The following is a 24,608-nucleotide window of genomic DNA, read 5'->3' as shown; positions in this document are numbered from 1 at the left end:
TCTATAGGACATCTTCCTCCCAGAGAGGTGATTGGTGGCTGAGCTAAATACGCACAATAATTTGGTCATTTCACTGTTTAACTAGAAGATGTCATTAAAGTCCAAAAAATATCATAGACATTGCGTCTCTCATAACAGTGTATATGTATAGTGTTCCACTGCTGTGTATACATGTATAGTGTCCCAGAACCCGCGTACCACTGCTGAGTATACATGTATAGTGTCCCACTGCTGTGTATACATGTATAGTGTCCCAGAACCCGCGTACCACTGCTGAGTATACATGTATAGTGTCCCACTGCTGTGTATACATGTATAGTGTCCCACTGCTGTGTATACATGTATAGTGTCCCACTGCTGTGTATACATGTATTGTGTCCCACTGCTTTGTATACATGTATAGTGTCCCACTACTGTGTATACATGTATAGTGTCCCAGAACCCGCGTACCACTGCTGAGTATACATGTATAGTGTCCTACTGCTGTGTATACATGTATTGTGTCCCACTGCTGTGTATACATGTATAGTGTCCCACTGCTGTGTATACATGTATAGTGTCACAGAACCCGTGTGCCACTGCTGTGTATGAATAGTGTCCCACTGCTGTGTATACATGTATAGTGTCCCACTGCTGTGTATACATGTATTGTGTCCCACTGCTATGTATACATGTATAGTGTCCCGCTACTGTGTATACATGTATTTGCGATATCCTGACCCATGGGGGCCACTCCGCAGTGCAGGTGTTACTAGCAGGCAGGAACCGGGGCAGCTGCAGGGTATAGAGTTGTCACGGTACTGGCACGAGGGTGGCACAGCTGGGGACCGGTCTGCGGTACTATGTGGGACACTGGGCATGCGATTCTTCGCTGTACCTAGTCGGGGCACCAGATAAGGGACACCAATGCCAGGGTTCAGTAACAGCGGTGGTTACAGTTTTATTGTAACTGAGGTAACTGGTAGCAACAGTCTCTTCCGGATGCAACCGGGAATATAGCAGACTTACACAGACAGAGCAAAGGTGGTGCTGCATAGGCTGAGGTGAAGCGTGCCGGATGATGGGAGTAGTAGTGATAAAGGAATAGAGAGGCTGGTTGGATTATAATACTTGCGGTGAATATCTTGAGTTGATGAGGAGATAGAGAACAGGAACGACACCCAGATGAGAGGATACTCCAGGCACTTGAGCAGGCGGACAGCCAGGAACTGTTACAGCAGAGCACCGAGTCCACTCTTCTGAAGGTGAAGAGGGATGCATACACACGACCTCCTTGCTTGGGAACAGGGGCCGGAACTGCGCAGCAAGGGGAAGTCACATGGTACCCCTGGCCAAAACTAGACGGTCATTGGAGGAACCATGGTTACGGGGCACGGTCACGTGATCACCAGCCTTTGCATACCACTGCACATAGTTATGCACACAAGATACACATGAACCTGAGAGTAATAGGGACTACACAGTAAACAGTTGCAGTGCATATAGTTTCCAGGACAGGCATGGCTATAGTAATAAAAGTAAACTTAAAGTGAGAAACAGACAGCCTGTTCTGGGACACTGCATACCTCCCTAGCAAGTTTGAGCCGACCTCGGCGAATCTCGAGGGGTACATGAATGGACTGGACAATTAGACAACAGGAATGAATGGTGATTGTGAGTGTTAAAGTGTGTTTCCCACGCTCAAGGCACAGGTGACAACAGAGAGAGTAAAGAAGAAGAAAAACCCTAGTAGAAGGACTTGACCTAGGGGTGCCTTACGTACTCTGGTTACAGGTAGTTAGTGCGTGAACCATCTGACGTGTAAGCCAGGACAACTTAACTGCTGGCGGGTGACCCTCAATATTCCAGCCAGTTAGACAGTAGGTTTTCAGTTAAATGTGTTACTCTACTGGAGAAAGAACTGTGAAGACCTGTGTATTACCTTGGGTGTTTGTGTGAAGTGTCCTGGACACCTGAAAGAGAAAGAAGAAAATAATAAAAGCAAACATACATCTGGGTACCCTCATACACACCACTCAATCATACCGCACAAGCACTCCATAGGCCAAACACACGAAAAGGTATCCAGGGTGCGATGTGTATGGACAAGTGTAACTGTTGGGTGTGACTATGTGTGATAACTACTATGTGGGGACAAGACAGAGGTGAACAAACACCGGAAACACAAGGAAGGGAAAGACAAAATACAGCAAATACTGCGAGGTCTGGAGGTGAACTGGCTCATATAGATCTGAAGAAATCTGAAGAAAACTGGCTCCACTAATCTTTCCAGTTGTAGATATAATAATACTGTAATGGAAAACATAAGACTTGTTATAGTGCTTGAAAATCCCTATATTGTAATCCGTATTCTTCTTCTTCTTCTTCCAGCCATTTTTCTGCGCGTAATACAGCCCGAACCGCTTTGTGCACACACTCCGTTCAAACTGCGTTTCGAAGCCCTCGGCGGTGTGTGGTGTGCTATTTTTCGTTTCGATCGGATTTGTCGTTTTTAAGAAATTTACGTTAAACGACCCCAAATTTCCCATAGAAAATAATGGCTCATTGCAAATAATGGCCACACTCTAACTGCTGACAGCCAATCACAGCACATATGCAAATAGCTGAAATATAGCAGCCAATAGGAACTCTAAGGTCTCGTCATGCAATGTATCACACCATCCACAGTCACATGTCCACTATTGGCCAATAGAAGATGTAATATATGGAAGGTCCTTAACCATTTTGTCTCCCCGACATGAGTAAGATTGTCATGGTAACCGAGCAATGATCTTTACCATTATAAGTACTCAGATCGCTCTTAAAGGGACCCAGGTCACCCTTAAAGGAACGCAAGTCGCTGTTAAAGGGACCCAAGTCTGTCTTAAAGGGACGGGAGCCATGTCACTCTTAAAGGGACCCAAGTTGCTCTTAAAGGGACGGGAGCCATGTCGCTCTTAAAGGGACCCAAGTCGTTCTTAAAGGTACCCAAGTCGCTCTTAAAGTGGCGGGACCCAAGTCGCTCTTAAAGGGACGGGACCCAAGTCGCTCTTAAAGGGTCCCATGTAGCTCTTAAAGGGATCCAAGTCGCTCTTAAAGGGACAGGACCCAAGTTGCTCTTAAACGGACGGGACACTCCAAAAGGTATGGGACCCATGTCGCTCTTAAAGAGACCCATGTCGCTAGAGCGACCTGGGTCCCTTTAAAAGCGGCCCGGGTCCCTTTTAAGAGCGACCTGGGTCCTTTTAAGAGCGAAATATGTCCCTTCAAGAGCGACCAAGGTCCCTTTAAGAGCGAAAATGGTCCCTTTAAGAGCAACCTGGGTCCCTTCTAGAGCAAAATATGTCCCTTTAAGAGCGACCTGAGTCCCTTTAAGAGCAAAATATGTTCCTTTAAGAGCAAACTGGGTCCCTTTAAGAGCGAAATATGTCCCTTTAAGAGCGAAATATGTCCCTTTAAGAGCGACCTGGGTCCCTTTAAGAGCGAAATATGTCGCTTTAAGAGCAAAATGGGCCCTTTTAAGAGCAACCTGGGTCCCTTTAAGAGTGAAATGGGTCCCTTTAAGAGCGATCTGGGTCCCTTTAAGAGCAAAATGGGTCCCTTTAAGAGCAAAATGGGTCCCTTTAAGAGCGACCTGGGTCCCTTTAAGAGCGATCTGGGTCCCTTTAAGAGCAAAATATGTCCCTTTAAGAGCAAAATGGGTCCCTTTAAGAGCAAAATTGGTCCCTTTAAGAGCGAAATTGGTCCATTTAAGAGCGACCTGGGTCCCTTTAAGAGCGAAATATGTCCCTTCAAGAGCGAAATATGTCCCTTTAAGAGCGACCTGGGTCCCTTTAAGAGTGAAATATGTCACTTTAAGAGCAAAATATGTCCCTTTAAGAGCAAAATGGGTCCCTTTAAGAGCAACCTGGTTCCCTTTAAGAGCGAAATTGGTCCCTTTAAGAGTGAAATTGGTCCCTTTAAGAGCGACCTGGGTCCCTTTAAGAGCGACCTGGGTCCCTTTAAGAGCAATCTGGGTCTCTTTAAGAGCAATCTGGGTCCCTTTAAGAGCAAAATGGGTCCCTTTAAGAGCAAAATGGGTCCCTGTAAGAGCGATCTGGGTCCCTTTAAGAGCGAAATGGGTCCCTTTAAGAGCAAAATGGGTCCCTTTAAGAGCAAAAGGGGTCCCTGTAAGAGTGACCTGGGTCCCTTTAAGAGCAAAATATGTCCCTTTAAGAGCGAAATATGTCCCTTTAAGAGCAAAATAGGTCCTTTTAAGAGCGACCTGGGTCCCTTTAAGAGCAAAATTGGTCCCTTTAAGCGTGAAATTGGTCCCTTTAAGAGCAACCTCGGTCCCTTTAAGAGCGACCTGGGTCACTTTAAGAGCGAAATATGTCCCTATAAGAGCAAAATGGGTCCTTTTAAGAGCGACCTGGGTCCCTTTAAGAGCGAAATGGGTCCCTTTAAGAGCGATCTGGGTCCCTTTAAGAGCAAAATATGTCCCATTAAGAGCGAAATATGTCCCTTTAAGAGCAAAATATGTCCCTTTAAGAGCAAAATGGGTCCCTTTAAGAGCGACCTGGGTGCCTTTAAGAGTGAAATTGGTCCCTTTAAGAGCGACCTGGGTCCCTTTAAGAGCAAAATGGGTCCCTTTAAGAGCTACCTGGGTCCCTTTAGGAGCACAATGGGTCCCTTTAAGAGCGACCTGGGTCCCTTTAAGAGCAAAATATGTCCCTTTAAGAGCGAAATATGTCCCTATAAGAGCAAAATATGTCCCTTTAAGAGTGAAATATGTCCCTTTAAGAGCAAAATATGTCCCTATAAGAGCGACCTGGGTCCCTTTAAGAGCAAAATATGTCCCTTTAAGAGCGAAATATGTCTCTATAAGAGCGACCTGGGTCCCTTTAAGAGCAAAATGGGTCCCTTTAAGAGCGACCTGGGCCCCTTTAAGAGCAAAATATGTCCCTTTAAGAGCGAAATATGTCCCTATAAGAGCAAAATATGTCCCTTTAAGAGCAAAATGGGTCCTTTTAAGAGCGATCTGGGTCCCTTTAAGAGCGAAATATGTCCCTTCAAGAGCAAAATATGTCCCTTTAAGAGCGACCTGGGTTTCTTTAAGAGCGACCTGGGTCCCTTTAAGAGTGAAATATGTCCCTTTAAGAGCAAAATATGTCCCTTTAAAAGCAAAATGGGTCCCTTTAAGAGCGACCTGGTTCCCTTTAAGAGCGAAATTGGTCCCTTTAAGCGTGAAATTGGTCCCTTTAAGAGTGAAATTGGTCTCTTTAAGAGCGACCTGGGTCCCTTTAAGAGCAAAATGGGTCCCTTTAAGAGCGACCTGGGTCCCTTTAAGAGCGACCTGGGTCCCTTTAAGAGCAATCTGGGTCCCTTTAAGAGCAATCTGGGTCCCTTTAAGAGCAAAATGGGTCCCTTTAAGAGCAAAATGGGTCCCTGTAAGAGCGATCTTGGTCCCTTTAAGAGCGAAATGGGTCCCTTTAAGAGCAAAATGGGTCCCTTTAAGAGTGACCTGGGTCCCTTTAAGAGCAAAATATGTCCCTTTAAGAGCGAAATATGTCTCTATAAGAGCGACCTGGGTCCCTTTAAGAGCAAAATGGGTCCCTTTAAGAGCGACCTGGGCCCCTTTAAGAGCAAAATATGTCCCTTTAAGAGCAAAATGGGTCCTTTTAAGAGCGATCTGGGTCCCTTTAAGAGCGAAATATGTCCCTTCAAGAGCAAAATATGTCCCTTTAAGAGCGACCTGGGTTTCTTTAAGAGCGACCTGGGTCCCTTTAAGAGTGAAATATGTCCCTTTAAGAGCAAAATATGTCCCTTTAAGAGCAAAATGGGTCCCTTTAAGAGCGACCTGGTTCCCTTTAAGAGCGAAATTGGTCCCTTTAAGCGTGAAATTGGTCCCTTTAAGAGTGAAATTGGTCTCTTTAAGAGCGACCTGGGTCCCTTTAAGAGCAAAATGGGTCCCTTTAAGAGCGACCTGGGTCCCTTTAAGAGCGACCTGGGTCCCTTTAAGAGCAATCTGGGTCCCTTTAAGAGCAATCTGGGTCCCTTTAAGAGCAAAATGGGTCCCTTTAAGAGCAAAATGGGTCCCTGTAAGAGCGATCTTGGTCCCTTTAAGAGCGAAATGGGTCCCTTTAAGAGCAAAATGGGTCCCTTTAAGAGTGACCTGGGTCCCTTTAAGAGCAAAATATGTCCCTTTAAGAGCAAAATATGTCCCTTTAAGAGCGAAATATGTCTCTATAAGAGCGACCTGGGTCCCTTTAAGAGCAAAATGGGTCCCTTTAAGAGCGACCTGGGCCCCTTTAAGAGCAAAATATGTCCCTTTAAGAGCGAAATATGTCCCTATAAGAGCAAAATATGTCCCTTTAAGAGCAAAATGGGTCCTTTTAAGAGCGATCTGGGTCCCTTTAAGAGCGAAATATGTCCCTTCAAGAGCAAAATATGTCCCTTTAAGAGCGACCTGGGTTTCTTTAAGAGCGACCTGGGTCCCTTTAAGAGTGAAATATGTCCCTTTAAGAGCAAAATATGTCCCTTTAAGAGCAAAATGGGTCCCTTTAAGAGCGACCTGGTTCCCTTTAAGAGCGAAATTGGTCCCTTTAAGCGTGAAATTGGTCCCTTTAAGAGTGAAATTGGTCTCTTTAAGAGCGACCTGGGTCCCTTTAAGAGCGACCTGGGTCCCTTTAAGAGCGACCTGGGTCCCTTTAAGAGCGATCTGGGTCCCTTTAAGAGCAATCTGGGTCCCTTTAAGAGCAAAATGGGTCCCTTTAAGAGCAAAATGGGTCCCTGTAAGAGCGATCTTGGTCCCTTTAAGAGCGAAATGGGTCCCTTTAAGAGCAAAATGGGTCCCTTTAAGAGTGACCTGGGTCCCTTTAAGAGCAAAATATGTCCCTTTAAGAGCGAAATATGTCCCTTTAAGAGCAAAATATGTCCCTTTAAGAGCGAAATATGTCCCTTTAAGAGCAAAATGGGTCCTTTTAAGAGCGACCTGGGTCCCTTTAAGAGCGAAATTGGTCCCTTTAAGCGCGAAATGGGTCCCTTTAAGAGCGAAATGGGTCCCTTTAAGAGCGACCTGGGTCCCTTTAAGAGCAAAATATGTCCCTTTAAGAGCAAAATATGTCCCTTTAAGAGCAAAATATGTCCCTTTAAGAGCAAAATGGGTCCCTTTAAGAGCGACCTGGGTGCCTTTAAGAGCAAAATGGGTCCCTTTAAGAGCGACCTGGGTCCCTTTAAGAGCGACCTGGGTCCCTTTAAGAGCAAAATGGGTCCCTTTAAGAGCGACCTGGGTCCCTTTAAGAGCAAAATATGTCCCTTTAAGAGCGAAATATGTCCCTATAAGAGCAAAATATGTCCCTTTAAGAGTGAAATATGTCACTTTAAGAGCAAAATGGGTCCTTTTAAGAGCGACCTGGGTCCCTTTAAGCGTGAAATTGGTCCCTTTAAGAGTGAAATTGGTCCCTTTAAGAGTGAAATTGGTCCCTTTAAGAGCGACCTGGGTCCCTTTAAGAGCAATCTGGGTCCCTTTAAGAGCAATCTGGGTCCCTTTAAGAGCGAAATGGGTCCCTTTAAGAGCAAAATGGGTCCCTTTAAGAGCGACCTGGGTCCCTTTAAGAGCGAAATTGGTCCCTTTAAGAGCGAAATTGGTCCCTTTAAGAGTGAAATTGGTCCATTTAAGAGCGACCTGGGTCCCTTTAAGAGTGAAATATTTCCCTTTAAGAGCGAAATATGTCCCTTTAAGAGCAACCTGGGTCCCTTTAAGAGCGAAATATGTCGCTTTAAGAGCAAAATGGGTCCTTTTAAGAGCGACCTGGGTCCCTTTAAGAGCGATCTGGGTCCCTTTAAGAGCGAAATATGTCTCTTTAAGAGCAAAATTGGTCCTTTTAAGAGCGACCTGGGTCCCTTTAAAAGCAAAATTGGTCTCTTTAAGAGCGAAATTGGTCCCTTTAAGAGCGAAATTGGTCCCTTTAAGAGTGAAATTGGTCCATTTAAGAGCGACCTGGGTCCCTTTAAGAGCAAAATATGTCCCTTCAAGAGCGAAATAGGTCCCTTCAAGAGCGAAATATGTCCCTTTAAGAGCGACCTGGGTCCCTTTAAGAGCGACCTGGGTCCCTTTAAGAGCGAAATATGTCCCTTTTAGAGCGAAATATGTCCCTTTAAGAGCAAAATGGGTCCTTTTAAGAGCGAACTGGGTCCCTTTAAGAGTGAAATGGGTCCCTTTAAGCGTGAAATTGGTCCCTTTAAGAGCGATCTGGGTCCCTTTAAGAGCGAAATGGGTCCCTTTAAGAGCGAAATGGGTCCCTTTAAGAGCGACCTGGGTCCCTTTAAAAGCCATTTGGGTCCCTTTAAGTGCAACGGGGGCCCTTTAAGAGCAACCTGGGGCCCTTTTAGAGTGAAATTGGTCCCTTTAAGAGTGATCTGGGTCCCTTTAAGAGCAAAATGGGTTCCATTAAGAGAGACCTGGGTCCCTTTAAGAGTGACCTGGGTACCTTTAAGAGCGACCTGGGACCCTTTAAGAGTGACCTAGGTACCTTTAAGAGCGACCTGGGTTCCGTTAAGAGTGACCTGGGTCCCTTCAAGAGCGAAGGGACCCACGTTGCTCTTAAAGTGACCCAGGTCGCTCCTAAAGGGACCCATGTCGCTCTTAAAGGGATGGGACCCAAGTCGCTCTTAAAGGGACGGCACCCAGGATTAAAGTTAAATGGAAGTCACTGGTAAAGGGGCGCTCTGGAGGTCACTGGTAAAGGGGCGCTCTTTTTAAGCACTATGTATTTCCCTGGAAATGCAAATCTAGTTAAGAAAATACACTCCTATAAAACTAGACTTTCTCTGAGATGTATATAAACTGACTTCTCTTACTCAGAGGAGGAGCTATCTGACTCTGACACCGGAAAAATATATATACTGTTTTTTTTTTGTATTTTTTTCAAAAGAGGCGCTCTACTCTGAGGTTATCTCTGTGACCTTTTGCTTACTCAGAGGAGGAAATACACAAATACCCTTGATAACACTGAAGTATGATACTAGAAATAAGTGCAATACTGAAATAAGTGCAATAATAACCTGTTGATACCACATAATCAGGAAAAAGTGCTTTAGGAAGAACTGGATAAGTGTCTCTGTTAGGTAGAGTCTCTTTTAGGCAATAAGACCATTGTCCATGTAAAAGGCTCTGGGACAGGCACTGGAAAACTTTAGTAATGTGAGTGTCCATCAGCACATAGCTGGTTAATAGACAAAGTTCTTGGTCAGAAGGACCAGGCAAAAACCATGAACGTTGCAGAAACCTTAATCACACAAGAACCTGAACAGAGCAGAACACCAAACAATAACAAAAAACAGTATAACCCTCTAAGCGCTTAGCTCCGGGCGGGAGCCTTAATAGGAGGCCGCGGACTCCACAGCAGGTTTCTTCTTCTTCTTCTGCCATGGGTTGGGAACACGTGGAGAGCCAGGGGAAGAGGCATCCTTAGGGGTAGTGGTAACCACAATGCTAGGGGTTACCGTGGTGACAGGGGAAATTATAGGAGCCACATGATATGTCACTGTGGTGGTGGAAGAAGCGGCCTTAGCCACCGCAGTGGAAGCAGCAGACGGAACCGATGCGGGGGTGGAAACTGCAGCTTTGGAGACAGCCTTGAGAGATCCCAAGGGGGTAAAGTCCTGCCAGTCCTCATCCCAATCCTCTGAAGGGGTTGGCAAGAAGGGCCGTTGTACAGCCTTTTTAGGCCTAGTCACAGCTGCAGCCCAGGGACCTTTTGGGGACCCCACGAGGGTATATTCCACAATCTCCCCGGGGGTGAGGTTGTTCAGGTAACCCAGCTGATAGTCCCTCGTAACAACCCGGCGATTGACTAACACCAGGAGGCCGGTGTAGGAGTCCATCACCAGACCATAGCCTCGCTGCTTGTCAAATTTTGTGACAGTCCCCCATCTCCTCTCCAGAGGAGCTGCACCTGGCCTGGGTCTTTCCAATTTGCGGATGAAGAGCTGCTCGGACGCGGCTTTAGACTCCAGGTATGGGGTGTAGGGATGACCCCAGAGTCGGGCGTAATCTGGATAGGGCACTGCAGGAGATGGTTCCGGCGCTAGGCCGGTCTTGGCAGGGGGTACCTCACTGGCACTGGGAGCTGTGGTGGTTTGCCAGGCAGAAGTGGAGGCCGCAGGTACCATAGTAGCCATGGTGGGAGCAGTCTTAGTGGCAGGCGGCAGCAGGGACAGTGCCTGTCGTATCTCCTCCGCTAACTTGACAATGGCTGGCTCATCCCGGAACACCCACTGGAGTAAGGGAGGTGACTCAGGTCCCGGGAGCCGCCATGGGCTCATAAAGCAGGAGACCTTGGGATTTCTTCCCTTACTAGGGACGGGGATAGGGGGCCCCGGGGTCTCACTACTCACGCTCAGGTCACAGTCTGGTGAAGTAGATCCTCCGGTGGAGAAGGCAAGGTCAGATTCGCTAGAGTGGCCAGGCCCAAGGGGAGACTGTCATCAGCTGAGGACCCCTCGGCCCGGTCAGTGCGGAGCGGAGTGAAAGCCCGGATGGAACCCGCGTCCTCTGATGCGGTGGAGCCTCTCCTGGAGTCGCTGTCCGGAGGTAGCGGAGCTAGGAGGCAGGCAGGATCTAGCTCTGGTAGACTTGTAGGCCGCTCAGGCACGACTGGGGTAGCAGCAGCGAAGATGCACTCCTCGGGGGTCGCCATCTTGTCACGCTCTGGCGCAGCCTTGAGGACCTGGGAGGAGGCGGAGCGCAGGGGCTGGAGTTCCGGCCCTGTAGTCTGCCCGGCAACAGTTACGTCATCTTGCACAGGCAGCCAATCAGGAAGGGTCAATGCAAAGTCTATGGCGCCAGGTGATTCCCACGCTTTGGCAGCATGGCGGTTAACCCGCTCCTCTCCGGGGCATGGCGCAGTTAAAAATTGAATAAGACAGTGGCCATTTTGTGCACAATCCGAGGCCCGGAGAACTTCAATTACACCCATAATAATCGGGCAAAGTCTCTTTGGGGGTGATAAGTAGCTTGCAGACAGTATAGGGATGGACACCGCATGGTGTATCCTGTTCTTGATGCCAAAAATGCGATATCCTGACCCGTGGGGGCCACTCCGCAGTGCAGGTGTTACTAGCAGGCAGGAACCGGGGCAGCTGCAGGGTATAGAGTTGTCACGGTACTGGCACGAGGGTGGCACAGCTGGGGACCGGTCTGCGGTACTATGTGGGACACTGGGCATGCGATTCTTCGCTGTACCTACTCGGGGCACCAGATAAGGGACACCAATGCCAGGGTTCAGTAACAGCGGTGGTTACAAGTTTATTGTAACTGAGGTAACTGGTAGCAACAGTCTCTTCCGGATGCAACCGGGAATATAGCAGGTTTGAACAGACAGAGCAAAGGTGGTGCTGCATAGGCTGAGGTGAAGCGTATGATTATGATAGGAGTAGTAGTGATAAAGGAATAGAGAGGCTGGGTGGATAAGAGTACTTGTGGTGAATATCTTGAGTTGATAAGGAGATAGAGAACAGGAACGACACCCAGATGAGAGGATACTCCAGGCACTTGAGCAGGCGGACAGCCAGGAACAGCTACAGCAGAGCACCGAGTCCACTCTTCTGAAGGTGAAGAGGGATGCATACACACGACCTCCTTGCTTGGGAACAGGGGCCGGAACTGCGCAGCAAGGGGAAGTCACATGGTACCCCTGGCCAAAGCTAGACGGCCATTGGAGGAACCATGGTTACGGGGCACGGTCACCAGCCTTTGCATACCACTGCACATAGTTATGCACACAAGATATACACATAAGCCTGAGAGTAATAGGGACTACACAGCAAACAGTTGCAGTGCATATAGCTTCCAGGACAGGCATGGCTATAGTAATAAAAGTAAACTTAAAGTGAGAAACAGACAGCCTGTTCTGGGACACTGCATATTGTGTCCCAGAATCTGTGTGCCACTGCTGTGTATACATGTATAGTGTGCCACTGCTGTGTATACATGTATAGTGTCCCAGAACCCGCGTACCACTTCTGTGTATACATGTATAGTGTTCCACTGCTGTGTGTACATGTATAGTGTGCCACTGCTGTGTATACCTGTATAGTGTCTCACTGCTGTGTATACATGTATAGTGTCCCACTGCTGTGTATACATGTATAGTGTCCCACTGCTGTTTATACATGTATAGTGTCCCACTGCTGTATATACATGTATAGTGTACCACTGCTGTGTATACATCTATAGTGTCCCACTGCTGTGTATACATGTACAGTGTCCCACTGCTGTGTATATATGTATAGTGTCCCAGAACCCGTGTGCCACTGCTGTGTATGAATAGTGTCCCACTGCTGTGTATACATGTATAGTGTGCCACTGCTGTGTGTACATGTATAGTGTGCCACTGCTGTGTATACATGTATAGTGTCCCACTGCTGTGTATACATGTATAGTGTGCCACTGCTGTGTATGAATAGTGTCCCACTGCTGTGTATACATGTATAGTGTGCCACTGCTGTGTATGAATAGTGTCCCACTGCTGTGTATACATGTATAGTGTCCCACTGCTGTGTATACATGTATAGTGTGCCACTGCTGTGTGTACATGTATAGTGTGCCACTGCTGTGTATATATGTATTGTGTCCCACTGCTGTGTATATATGTATTGTGTCCCACTGCTGTGTATACAATTAGTGTCCTGGAACACTAGACTATATACTTAATAGTTCAGCATCCAGATCTGTCATAGGAATAAAGCGAGAGGTACAGTTTTGCTGGCTAGGTTGTGTGCTGAGAGATACAAAACATCAGAGAAGCAGAGAGGATGAGGTCGTGAGAGTCCACACCCAAATAGTACTGTGCTCTGCCGGGATGTTAGAGGATGAGGTAGAAATATAGGAATACTTGGGTCATGATCGCGCCAGAAAAAGCATCAGTGCCACCCTCTGTTGCGAAGATTCGACCTCTGCGCCACAGACTGCGCTTTTGGCATGAGGTCCGTGCCTGGTTTTCCTATGTTCTTTGCTTATGTCTTCTGTGTTCCGGTCCATGTTTTCTCAGTTCTCCCTGCACTTTCCTTGTTGTGGTCTGTTCACTAATTGTCTCTGCTGTGCTGTGATTGACAGGTCTCTTCACCTCTGGCTTTCTGTGATTCTCCTGTGTGTTTCTCCTGTTCTACCTATCAGCTTGCAGTCTGGGACTTCTGTTCCCTTATAGCTCGGTCTCTCCCTTCACTCTGGGCTCTTGATAGCTTTGTTCAGCTTGTCTGTCAGCTAGATCCAGCCTTTTATTATATTATCTGATTTCCTGATCCCTTTGCTTGTTTATTGCCTTTCTTTGTCTTTTGGTTCAGTGTTCTCCCTTAGTCCTCAGTGTTCCTTGTGCTGTCCCCAGTTCATCTTGCTACATTCTCTGGCTTTGGCTCCACCGTTACCTTGTTGTATTTCTGGCTTTGTCTCCACCGTTACTTTGTTGTGTCTCTGGCCTTCTGGGTGTCTTCTTACTTTGCCTTCTCTACTGTCATTGTACCTTGTTCGTCTGTACTGTGTCTTGTCTGGGTTTGCACTTATTTGAGCGCAGGGATCGCCGCCCAGTTGCTGGCCGCCTTCTTAGGGCGGATTGTGGCAAGTAGGTAGGGACAGCATGGGGGGTGTTAGCTATAGGGCCCACTTGTCCTGTGTCTCTTTGTTCCCAGGAGCCCTGACAACTTGAGCAAGAATACTTGTGCCTGTGCATCAACCTTTGGCGGAATGAACTACCTATTGCCCTACCAGTGTCGGGGGATCCATCCTAGTGGGTGACACAAGCCCCAGACCCTGTTACCTGCGATGATGGGAATGTTAAGGGTTTCATGCTCACACCCACGCTGCGTGATAGAGTTCCTAGGCTTCTAGCAACTTTGCTCTATCTGGATCAGTTCCTAGCTTTCTGCCTTTGTGGATACTGTCCTGCACTGTGACTCTCCCAGTCGACTGTGTGGGTTGAGATCAGGCTCGGACTGGGCCACCGGGGAGCCGGGGGATTCCCCGGTGGGCCCCTCCCCCTTCCTGCCTGTTGGTGGGCCCCTGCAGGGCAGCCTTAGGCAGTGTGTGCTGCTGTCATCTGACTGGGCCCTGGTTGATCTTTCCCAGCCTGATGACAGCAAGTTCCAGGGCCCCCTGCTACAGGCAAATCCGTGGGCAGCTCTCCTAGGGCCCTCAGTAGGCCTCAGCAGGCAGGTTCTCCTCACCCTCCCATAGATGCCGTTGTCGGGATGTGCAGGAGGAGCAGGAGGCTGCAGCTATGACAGGAGCTCTGGCTGCTCTTCTCCTCATCAGCGTCCTGATCAGACAGGAGGGAAAGAAGATCTTCTCAGCAGCGCCCAGGAGGTCAGATGTGGCTGCTGAACAGTCAGAGGTCAGTCAGCTCCCCCTCCCTCCTCTGCTGTCCTGGGGCCTGAAGAGAAAAAAGCTCCACAGGTATAGTGGTAATGGGAGGTCTGACATGTGACTGGAGGTGCAGGGTAACTATACTGTAGGTGTGACTGAATCTGCAGTGTGTGTATACAGGTATAATGTGTGGGGGTGCAGAGGGTATATATATGTGTGTGTGTGTGTGTGTGTGACTGAATCTACAGTGTGTGTATATATAGGCATAATGTGTGGGGGTGCAGAGGGTATATATATGTGTGTGTGTGTGTGTGTGTGACTGAATCTACAGTGTGTGTATATATAGGCATAATGTGTGGGGGTGCAGAGGGTATATATGTGTGTGTGTGTGACTGAATCTACAGTGTGTGTATATATAGGCAAAATGTGTGGGGGTGCAGAGGGTATATATATGTGTGTGTGACTGACTCTGCAGGTTGTGTATACAGGTGTAATGTGTGGGGGTGCAGAGGGTATATATATGTGTGTGTGACTGACTCTGCAGGTTGTGTATACAGGTGTAATGTGTGGGGGTGCAGTGTGTGTGTGTGTGTGTGACTGAATCTACAGTGTGTGTATATATAGGCATAATGTGTGGGGGTGCAGAGGGTATATATGTGTAGTTGTGTGTCTGAATCTACAGTGTGTGTATACTGTAGGTATAATGTGTGTGGGTGCAGTGTATATATGTTGCATCAAAAGAGAAAGACCTGTCATATAGAGAAACCAGCGCTCCACTAATAAATGTAGTAGCCAAAAAAATCATTTTAAATAGTACACAACATGCAAAAAACACTAAAGATGATATAAACCAAGAGACCATGATGTAACAAACAGCCCCTCAGACCAACCAACACCAGTACGAACCAGAGAAAAATGGGAATTCTAATGTACTACTCCAATACATGTGTAAACCATACAGCAATGTAGTGCTGGTGTATATAAGCATATATGTACCATGCAGCCTACAAACAGGATACATATATACTTGTATATGCCAGCACTACATTGCTGTATGTGTGTGTATTTTTTTATTTTCTTTTTTGTTATATTCTATATTAGTGCTGGGGTCACTTCCATACACTGAGCCCCCACAGAACTATTCTGTGTATTCTGGACTCCCACAAAGCTTCTAGTGTACAATGCACCTAGGATCCTCCTACTAAAACAGCTGCAAACACTACAACTCTCAGCATTTGACGGCACACAGTCCTCAGGATATGGTGGGAGTTTTAGTATATTTGAATGGAAAATCCCCTGATAATAGCTGGTGATGTAAATAGATTTATTGATGGATCTTTAGGGCTGATGGTTGTTTCAGATTGCAGCAACCAGAAGCCTCTACACAACCATCACTTGTTAAAGGATTCTCCTCTCTGGAACTACAACTCCCAGTATACCCTGAGAGCTTCATAAGTGTAGGGCATTCTGAGAGTTGTAGTTTGACTAGTTGTGGACACGGATCAATCAGCATAGAAATGGGTCAGCATGTTGCTTCTTAATGGTTCTTCATTGGTGGGCCCCCAGGATCATTTTCCCTGGTGGGCCCCATGTAGCCGGTCCGACACTGGTTGAGATAATCTCTTACGTGTCTTCTCCTGTGAGGGGTTTACCACTGCATAGTGTAGAGTAAGGTTACTTGAAGAGAAACTGTTAGGTGGGTCTTGTCTCTACAGAGTCTAGAGACCAAAGACCTCTCATACAAAGATTGGGGACCTGGCAGACGGCCAGGGCCCAAAGGAACCACTGTAGGGAGCCTGCAGAAACTAAGTGCATATACTTACAACAGCGACTTACATCTTGTGGTGAAACATTATCGCTACTACATCATTACTTACTTACAATTAGTACAGGCTTTTGCGAAGGGTGTCTTCCCACGGGTGTTACTATTGGTTGCAACCTTTGAAAAAGCCTGTACTTATTGTAAGTAAGTCGTGATGTAGTAGTGATAATGTTTTGCCACAAGATGTTGCTATTGTAAGTATATGCACTTAGTTGCTGCACCGCTGAAGTATGGAAAGGGTTATTGTTTGTCTGTATGTCACATGAATCTGCGAACCTATGGGAATCTTTTCTTCTTCTCTCCTATCACCTCTCTCTTTACTTCTTCTGTTGCACTCTTCCCCCACTAATAGCGCACGTTAGTTACGCTGAGGAAGGAAGTCACATGGGTAGAGGAAGTGTATGAGTCTTTCGTGTTGGACATTGTAGAGGAAGGACGCAAGCTAGACAGCTCTCTACAGTGGTCCTCTCTGGGCCCTGGCCCTCTACCAGGTCCTCTACTCTTTTCAGTCTTAGTCATAACCCCGTATGGGTAGGAAACAAGACAACACAGATAACCGTTTTCCTCTCAGCAACTCTGCACAACACTATGCAGTGTTAAACTCCTTTCAAGAGAGGACAAGTGAGAGACATGCTCAACCCACGCCGCGTACTAGGAAAATCACAGAGCAGGACAGTATCCAGACAGCAGTAACCTAGGAACTGATCCAGATAGAGCAAAGTTGCTAAGAGCCTAGGAACTCTGTCGCAGTGCGGTTGTCAGCAGGGAACCCTCAGCATTCCGCTCATCCCAGGTAACAAGGTCTGGGCCTTGTGTCACTTTCATAGGACGGGTCACCCAACACTGGTGGGCATTAGGTGGTGTGAAGCCCCAAAGGTCAATACACGGGCACAAGTATTCTCTTCTTCTTCTAAGTATTCTACCTCATCCTCCAACATCCCGGCAGAGCACAGTACTACTTGGGTTGGGACTCTCACGACATCCTCCTCTCTATTACTCTGATTCTTCTACGTATCTCTCAACACGCTACTCAGTCGGCATCACTGTACTCCTCGCTATACTCCTGTCAGAGATCTGAATCCTGTCTTATCAGGTATATTTTCAAGTTTACCGTCTCCTGTCAACGCACAGCTGTATGTTCTGCTGCACACAAGGACTTTCAGAGTAAACAAGAGATTATTTATGGTAAAGAGACTCAGTGATGCGTTGACCCGCACCAACACAGTATACACACAGTCCTTGGGACATTTCCCCTTTCTGTTGGTGGCAGCACCAATAGTCCGGGAGGGTCACTACACCACTCCAGACCACCGTGATAACAACCCAAGGGACTCCGTAGCAGCCCAGCAGGTCACTGTCCACAGGGGAACAAGGTACAACCGTCCCTTTGCACTAAAAGCAGGTGTGCCACCATACCCGTGTGCCCAACTGGCACTGGTGTCACGACATAACATCACTGGGCCTGGCTGTATCTCGACCAACCACCACAGGAGTGGCGTCACACTTTGGCAAGTGACCGGCCGTACCTCCGCCATAGCACCGTGGGCTCACACCACACCGCAGCTCCCCACGGCCCCCCACCCCTCCTGCAGCTCCCCGCGTCGCTCCCCCCGCCCCTTCTGCAGCTCCCTGCATCGCTCCCCCCGCCCCTTCTGCAGCTCCCCACGGTCCCCTGCCCTTCCTGCAACTCCCCTGGCCCCTCCTGCAACTCCCAGCGGCCCTCCACCCCTTCTGCAGCTCCCTGCCCCTCCTGCAACTCCCCTGGCCCCTCCTGCAGCTCCCCACCGCCCTTCGCCCCTCCTGAAGCTCCCGGCTGCCCTTCACCACTCCTGCAGCTTCCTGCCCCTTCTGTAGCTCCCCACGGCCCCCTGCCCCTCATGCAGCTCCCGGCGGCCTTTCGCCCCTCATGCAGCTTCCTGCCTCTCCTGCAGCTCCCCACAGCCCCTCCTGCAGCCCCCATGGCCCCCTGCAGCCCCCCACGGCCCGTACTGCAGCTACCCGCGGCCCCCCCCCTCCTGCAACTACCCGCGGCCCCCCCTCATATAGGTCAGTGTGTATACAGGGATATGCAGGGTATATAGGTCAATGTGTGTATACAGGGATATGCAGGGTGTATAGGTCAGTGTGTATACAGCCATATGCAGGGTATATAGGTCAGTGTGTATAAAGGAATTTGCAGGGTATATAGGTCAGTGTATATACAGGGATATGCAGGGTATATAGGTCAGTGTGTATACAGGAATTTGCAGGGTATATAGGTCAGTGTGTATACAGAGATATGCAGGGTATATAGGTCAGTGTGTATACAGCCATATGCAGGGTATATAGGTCAGTGTGTATACAGCCATATGCAGGGTATATATGTCAGTGTGTACAGTCATGGCCAAAAGTTTTGAGAATGATACAAATAATATTTTTTACAAAGTCTACTGCTTCAGTTATTAAAATAGCAATTTGCATATACTCCAGGATGTTATACAGAGGGATCAGCTTAACAGCAATTACTTGCACAGTCAATATTTGCCTAGAAAATGAACTTTATCCCCCAAAACACATTACATTTCAACATCATTGCAGCCCTTAAACTTGACCAGGTCTTTTTAATACACAGGCTACCGCACTTGCTTTCTTAGAGACTCTTTAAAGGATTGAAAGTGTATTCGTTCAAATTCCATGGCCTCTTAAGCAGACTTTATTGTTCTCTGTGTCCTCACTGCCATGCTGTGACATCACACTACGTCTACAGACGAGCGGGACTGGTGCCCCACCGATCGCGCCCCTGCCAACCAGCTAGCTGTTTTACTTTATTTTTTTTTGGTCTAGCCGTGGCTGGGGCCTCACCACCCCCGTTAGAGAGGCATCAAGTGTACCCTTGATGGTGAGTGCTGACTGACAGCTGGCCTGGCCAGTTAGCTGTCAGCACCCGGGTTCATGTCCACTACATATCCCAGCCCCTGGACTCACTCCAATTTTTGGGTGGGCTCATGTGCTTCCTCACTCACTTTTAATGGTTATCTGTGTGCTCAATGCCCTGCAGTGTCTGGCCTAATTTTGGGGAGGCTGACTTGCTTCCTCACTCACTTTTAATGGTTCTCTGTGTACTCACCGCCATGCTAGGTCTGGTATAATTTTTGGAAGGCTGATTGGCTACCGCTTCTACCTTGTTCACTCTGTCCTCACCGCTATGCTGTGTCAGGCTGAATTTTGGGGTGGTTCATGATACGCTCCCTCTGTTTTAATGGTTCCCTGTGTTCTCAGTGCCATGATGTGTCAGGCTGAGTTTTTAGGTGGTCCCTATGCCTACCTCTGTTTTAACCAGGCTGTTGGCCAGAATTAGGCATAATGGTGCCATTAGGCAGCCTCAGAGGCATGCATACATGCTGCCCCTGCTGTTTCCTGTCCATTTCCGTTGTGTTTCCATCATTTTCTGAGGTTGACAGGTTTTCACACGACCTTCTCTCTACCGAACTTGGGTCACCTGCAAAAAAGCTTGAGTCTCCCAATGACTTCAATGGGGTTTGTTACGCGAAACGAGCACTCGAGTATCGGGAGATTTTCGTTTTGAGCACCCGAGCATTTTAGTACTCGCTCATCACTAGTGTAGAAGTGATGAATACATAGTCCTCACTTGTGGTCGGTGTCTCCTCTTCAGCCTGATGCAGGACTTTTACATAAGCCTGTTTAGCTGGAGTGTAAGGAGACTTAGGAATCACTGATCTGCACACTGCTGCAAAATGGTTCTCTTTACCGCACTTGCAGCAGGTTTGTCCTAATGCTGGACTTTGATTTACATGAGGAAAGTCTTTCCCACACCGGTAACATTTTCTTTGTTTCTGGATTGAAGTGTCTGCCGTAGTTTTATGCTTGAGATTATGCACATGGATCTCATCCCCTTTTTCCATTGCAGTGGCCTGCTGATCTGCTCTTTCTATGGCCCGGGCCGTTGTGAGGACGTCATGCAGAGAGTAATCCTGCTGCAGAGCTTTGCGTCTTATAGTGGACGATGTGCAAGATACAATAATTTGTGTGATAATTCCATCATCCACATCTGTAAATGCACACCCCTGTGCCAGTTCCCGTAAGTGTGTGACGTATGTGTCCATGGATTCTTCTGGAAGCTGTTTGGCAATCCTGAACTTGTATCTCTCATACCTGATGTTTTGCTTAGGATTAAAGTAATCTGTTAGGGCTTTGGCACAGCGGCTCTAAGTGTCAGTGTCTGCCACAGGTAGGGTGCTGTAAATGTCATACACCTCTGTGCCAGCATAGTGCAGCAATAAAGCTCCTTTTCTTTTACCATCTCTTATGTCTATTGCTTCCAGAACCTTCTCCCAGCTGTGCATCCATTTTCTCCAGTTATGAGCCAGGTTATGGCTGTCAGTTGTATCACATTCTGGGAACACATGCAGGTAGTCTGCCATCTTGCTTGTGTTCAGCAATGTAGTATAGGAGATAATGTGCTGTGGCCTGTATGCAGCTTGTCTCTGTATATAGATGGATAAGCACACTCCTTGGTCTGTATTATGCAGATGGCAGCCTGTACTCCCAGCAGCAGACTCTCATCCCATCCTCGTCGCCAGTTGTATTATGTCTTTAAGAAGTATTAGGAGTCAGGGATAAAATCCAACATCAACTTTCTTTATTCATGTCACTACACAGGGATCTGCAGCTTCTCCCCCTCTCCTGAGCAAGTAACTAACTCCCACTTCCTGCTTCCTGTCACATGTGCTCTGCTCTTAAAGGGACAGGACTGCTTGCTGTATATTACAAGTGTTATCTGTGATTATCTGATAGAGCCTGCCTTTGGCCATAGCACTGATCAGTGTTATCTGTGATCATTACATACAGCCTGCCTGTGACCATAGCACTGATCAGTGTTATCTGTGATCATTACATACAGTCTGCCTGTGGCCATAGCATAGCACTGATCAGTGTTATCTGTGATCATTACATACAGCCTGCCTGTGGCCATAGCACTGATCAGTGTTATCTGTGATCATTACATACAGCCTGCCTGTGGCCATAGCACTGATCAGTGTTATCTGTGATCATTACATACAGCCTGCCTGTGGCCATAGCACTGATCAGTGTTATCTGTGATCATTACATACAGCCTGCCTGTGGCCATAGCACTGATCAGTGTTATCTGTGATCATTACATACAGCCTGCCTTTGGCCATAGCACTGATCAGTGTTATCTGTGATCATTACATACAGCCTGCCTGTGACCATAGCACTGATCAGTGTTATCTGTGATCATTACATACAGCCTGCCTGTGGCCATAGCACTGATCAGTGTTATCTGTGATCATTACATACAGCCTGTCTGTGGCCATAGCACTGATCAGTGTTATCTGTGATCATTACATACAGCCTGCCCGTGGCCATAGCACTGATCAGTGTTATCTGTGATCATTACATACAGCCTGCCCGTGGCCATAGTACTGATCAGTGTTATCTGTGATCATTACATACAGCCTGCCTGTGGCCATAGTACTGATCAGTGTTATCTGTGATCATTACATACAGCCTGCCTGGGGCCATAGCACTGATCAGTGTTATCTGTGATCATTACATACAGCCTGCCCGTGGCCATAGCACTGATCAGTGTTATCTGTGATCATTACATACAGCCTGCCCGTGGCCATAGCACTGATCAGTGTTATCTGTGATCATTACATACAGCCTGCCTGTGGCCATAGCACTGATCAGTGTTATCTGTGATCATTACATACAGCCTGCCTGGGGCCATAGCACTGATCAGTGTTATCTGTGATCATTACATACAGCCTGCCCGTGGCCATAGCACTGATCAGTGTTATCTGTGATCATTACATACAGCCTGCCTGTGGCCATAGCACTGATCAGTGTTATCTGTTATCATTACATACAGCCTACCTGTGACCATAGCATAGCACTGATCAGTGTTATCTGTGATGATTACATACAGCCTGCCTGTGGCCATAGCACTGATCAGTGTTATCTGTGATCATTACATACAGCCTGCCTGTGGCCATAGCATGGTTCAGTGTTATCTGTGATCATTACATACAGCCTGCCTGTAGCCATAGCACTGATCAGTGTTATCTGTGATCATTACATACAGCCTGCCTGTGACCATAGCAGTGATCAGTGTTATCTGTGATCATTACATACAGCCTACCTGTGGCCATAGCACTGATCAGTGTTATCTGTGATCATTACATACAGCCTACCTGTGACCATAGCATAGCACTGATCAGTGTTATCTGTGATGATTACATACAGCCTGCCTGTGGCCATAGCACTGATCAGTGTTATCTGTGATCATTACATACAGCCTGCCTGTAGCCATAGCACTGATCAGTGTTATCTGTGATCATTACATACAGCCTGCCTGTGACCATAGCAGTGATCAGTGTTATCTGTGATCATTACATACAGCCTGCCTTTGGCCATAGCACTGATCAGTGTTATCTGTGATCATTACATACAGCCTGCCTGTGGCCATAGCACTGATCAGTGTTATCTGTGATCATTACATACAGCCTGCCTGTGGCCATAGCAGTGATCAGTGTTATCTGTGATCATTACATACAGCCTGCCTGTGGTTATAGCATAGCACTGATCAGTGTTATCTGTGATCATTACATACAGCCTGCCTGTGGCCATAGCACTGATCAGTGTTATCTGTGATCATTACATACAGCCTGCCTGTGGCCATAGCATAGCAGTGATCAGTGTTATCTGTGATCATTACATACAGCCTGCCTGTGGCCATAGCACTGATCAGTGTTATCTGTGATCATTACATACAGCCTGCCTTTGGCCATAGCACTGATCAGTGTTATCTGTGATCATTATATAGAGCCTGCCTGTGGTCATAGCACTGATCAGTGTTATCTGTGATCATTACATACAGCCTGCCTGTGGCCATAGCAGTGATCAGTGTTATCTGTGATCATTACATACAGCCTGCCTGTGGTTATAGCATAGCACTGATCAGTGTTATCTGTGATCATTACATACAGCCTGCCTGTGGCCATAGCACTGATCAGTGTTATCTGTGATCATTACATACAGCCTGCCTGTGGCCATAGCATAGCACTGATCAGTGTTATCTGTGATCATTACATACAGCCTGCCTGTGGCCGTAGCATAGCACTGATCAGTGTTATCTGTGATCATTACATACAGCCTGCCTGTGGCCATAGCACTGATCAGTGTTATCTGTGATCATTACATACAGCCTGCCTGTGGCCATAGCACTGATCAGTGTTATCTGTGATCATTACATACAGCCTGCCTGTGGCCATAGCACTGATCAGTGTTATCTGAGATCATTACTTACAGTCTGCCTGTGGCCATAGCACTGATCAGTGTTATCTGCGATCATTACATACAGCCTGCCTTTGGCCATAGCACTGATCAGTGTTATCTGTGATCATTACATACAGCCTGCCTGTAGCCATAGCACTGATCAGTGTTATCTGTGATCATTACATACAGCCTGCCTGTGGCCATAGCACTGATCAGTGTTATCTGTGATCATTATATAGAGCCTGCCTGTGGCCATAGCACTGATCAGTGTTATCTGTGATCATTACATACAGCCTGCCTGTGGCCATAGCACTGATCAGTGTTATCTGTGATGATTACATACAGCCTGCCTGTGGCCATAGCATCGATCATTGTTATCTGTGATCATTACATAGAGCCTGCCTGTGGCCATAGCATAGCACTGATCAGTGTTATCTGTGATCATTACATAGAGCCTGCCTGTGACCATAGCACTGATCAGTGTTATCTGTGATCATTACATACAGCCTGCCTGTGGCCATAGCATAGCACTGATCAGTGTTATCTGTGATCATTACATACAGCCTGCCTGTGGCCATAGCACTGATCAGTGTTATCTGTGATCATTACATACAGCCTGTCTGTGGCCATAGCACTGATCAGTGTTATCTTTAAACATTACATACAGCCTGCCTGTGGCCATAGCACTGATCAGTGTTATCTGTGATCATTACATACAGCCTGCCTGTGGCCACAGCACTGATCAGTGTTATCTGTGATCATTACATACAGCCTGTCTGTGGCCATAGCACTGATCAGTGTTATCTTTAAACATTACATACAGCCTGCCCGTGGCCACAGCACTGATCAGTGTTATCTGTGATCATTACATACAGCCTGCCCGTGGCCATAGCACTGATCAGTGTTATCTATGATCATTACATACAGCCTGCCTGTGGCCATAGCACTGATCAGTGTTATCTATGATCATTACATACAGCCTGCCAATGGCCATGGCATTGATCAGTGTTATCTGTGATCATTACATAAAGCCTTCCTGTGGCCATAGCACTGATCAGTGTTATCTGTGATCATTACATACAGCCTGCCTGTGGCCATAGCACTGATCAGTGTTATCTGTGATCATTATATAGAGCCTGCCTGTGGCCATAGCACTGATCAGTGTTA

At 47.3% G+C, this 24,608-nt stretch overlaps 1 long non-coding RNA gene across 1 annotated transcript in view; it reads left to right on the top strand.

Moving 5' to 3' along the window:
* The window catches only part of LOC138767260 (uncharacterized), a 43,418-nt gene extending 23,048 nt beyond the window's left edge, over positions 1-20,370 (top strand). The window contains exon 3 of the long non-coding RNA XR_011358781.1: positions 20,050-20,370. This is a non-coding gene — a long non-coding RNA (uncharacterized lncRNA). The remainder of the gene's footprint in view (positions 1-20,049) is intronic.
* Positions 20,371-24,608: the final 4,238 nt, after the last annotated feature.

This window comes from Dendropsophus ebraccatus, chromosome 11 (genome assembly GCF_027789765.1).
Source record: "Dendropsophus ebraccatus isolate aDenEbr1 chromosome 11, aDenEbr1.pat, whole genome shotgun sequence".
Classification (NCBI taxonomy): Eukaryota; Metazoa; Chordata; class Amphibia; order Anura; family Hylidae; genus Dendropsophus; species Dendropsophus ebraccatus.
The sequence above is the reverse complement of the archived record's forward strand: the minus strand, read 5'-3'. Positions and strand labels throughout refer to the sequence as shown.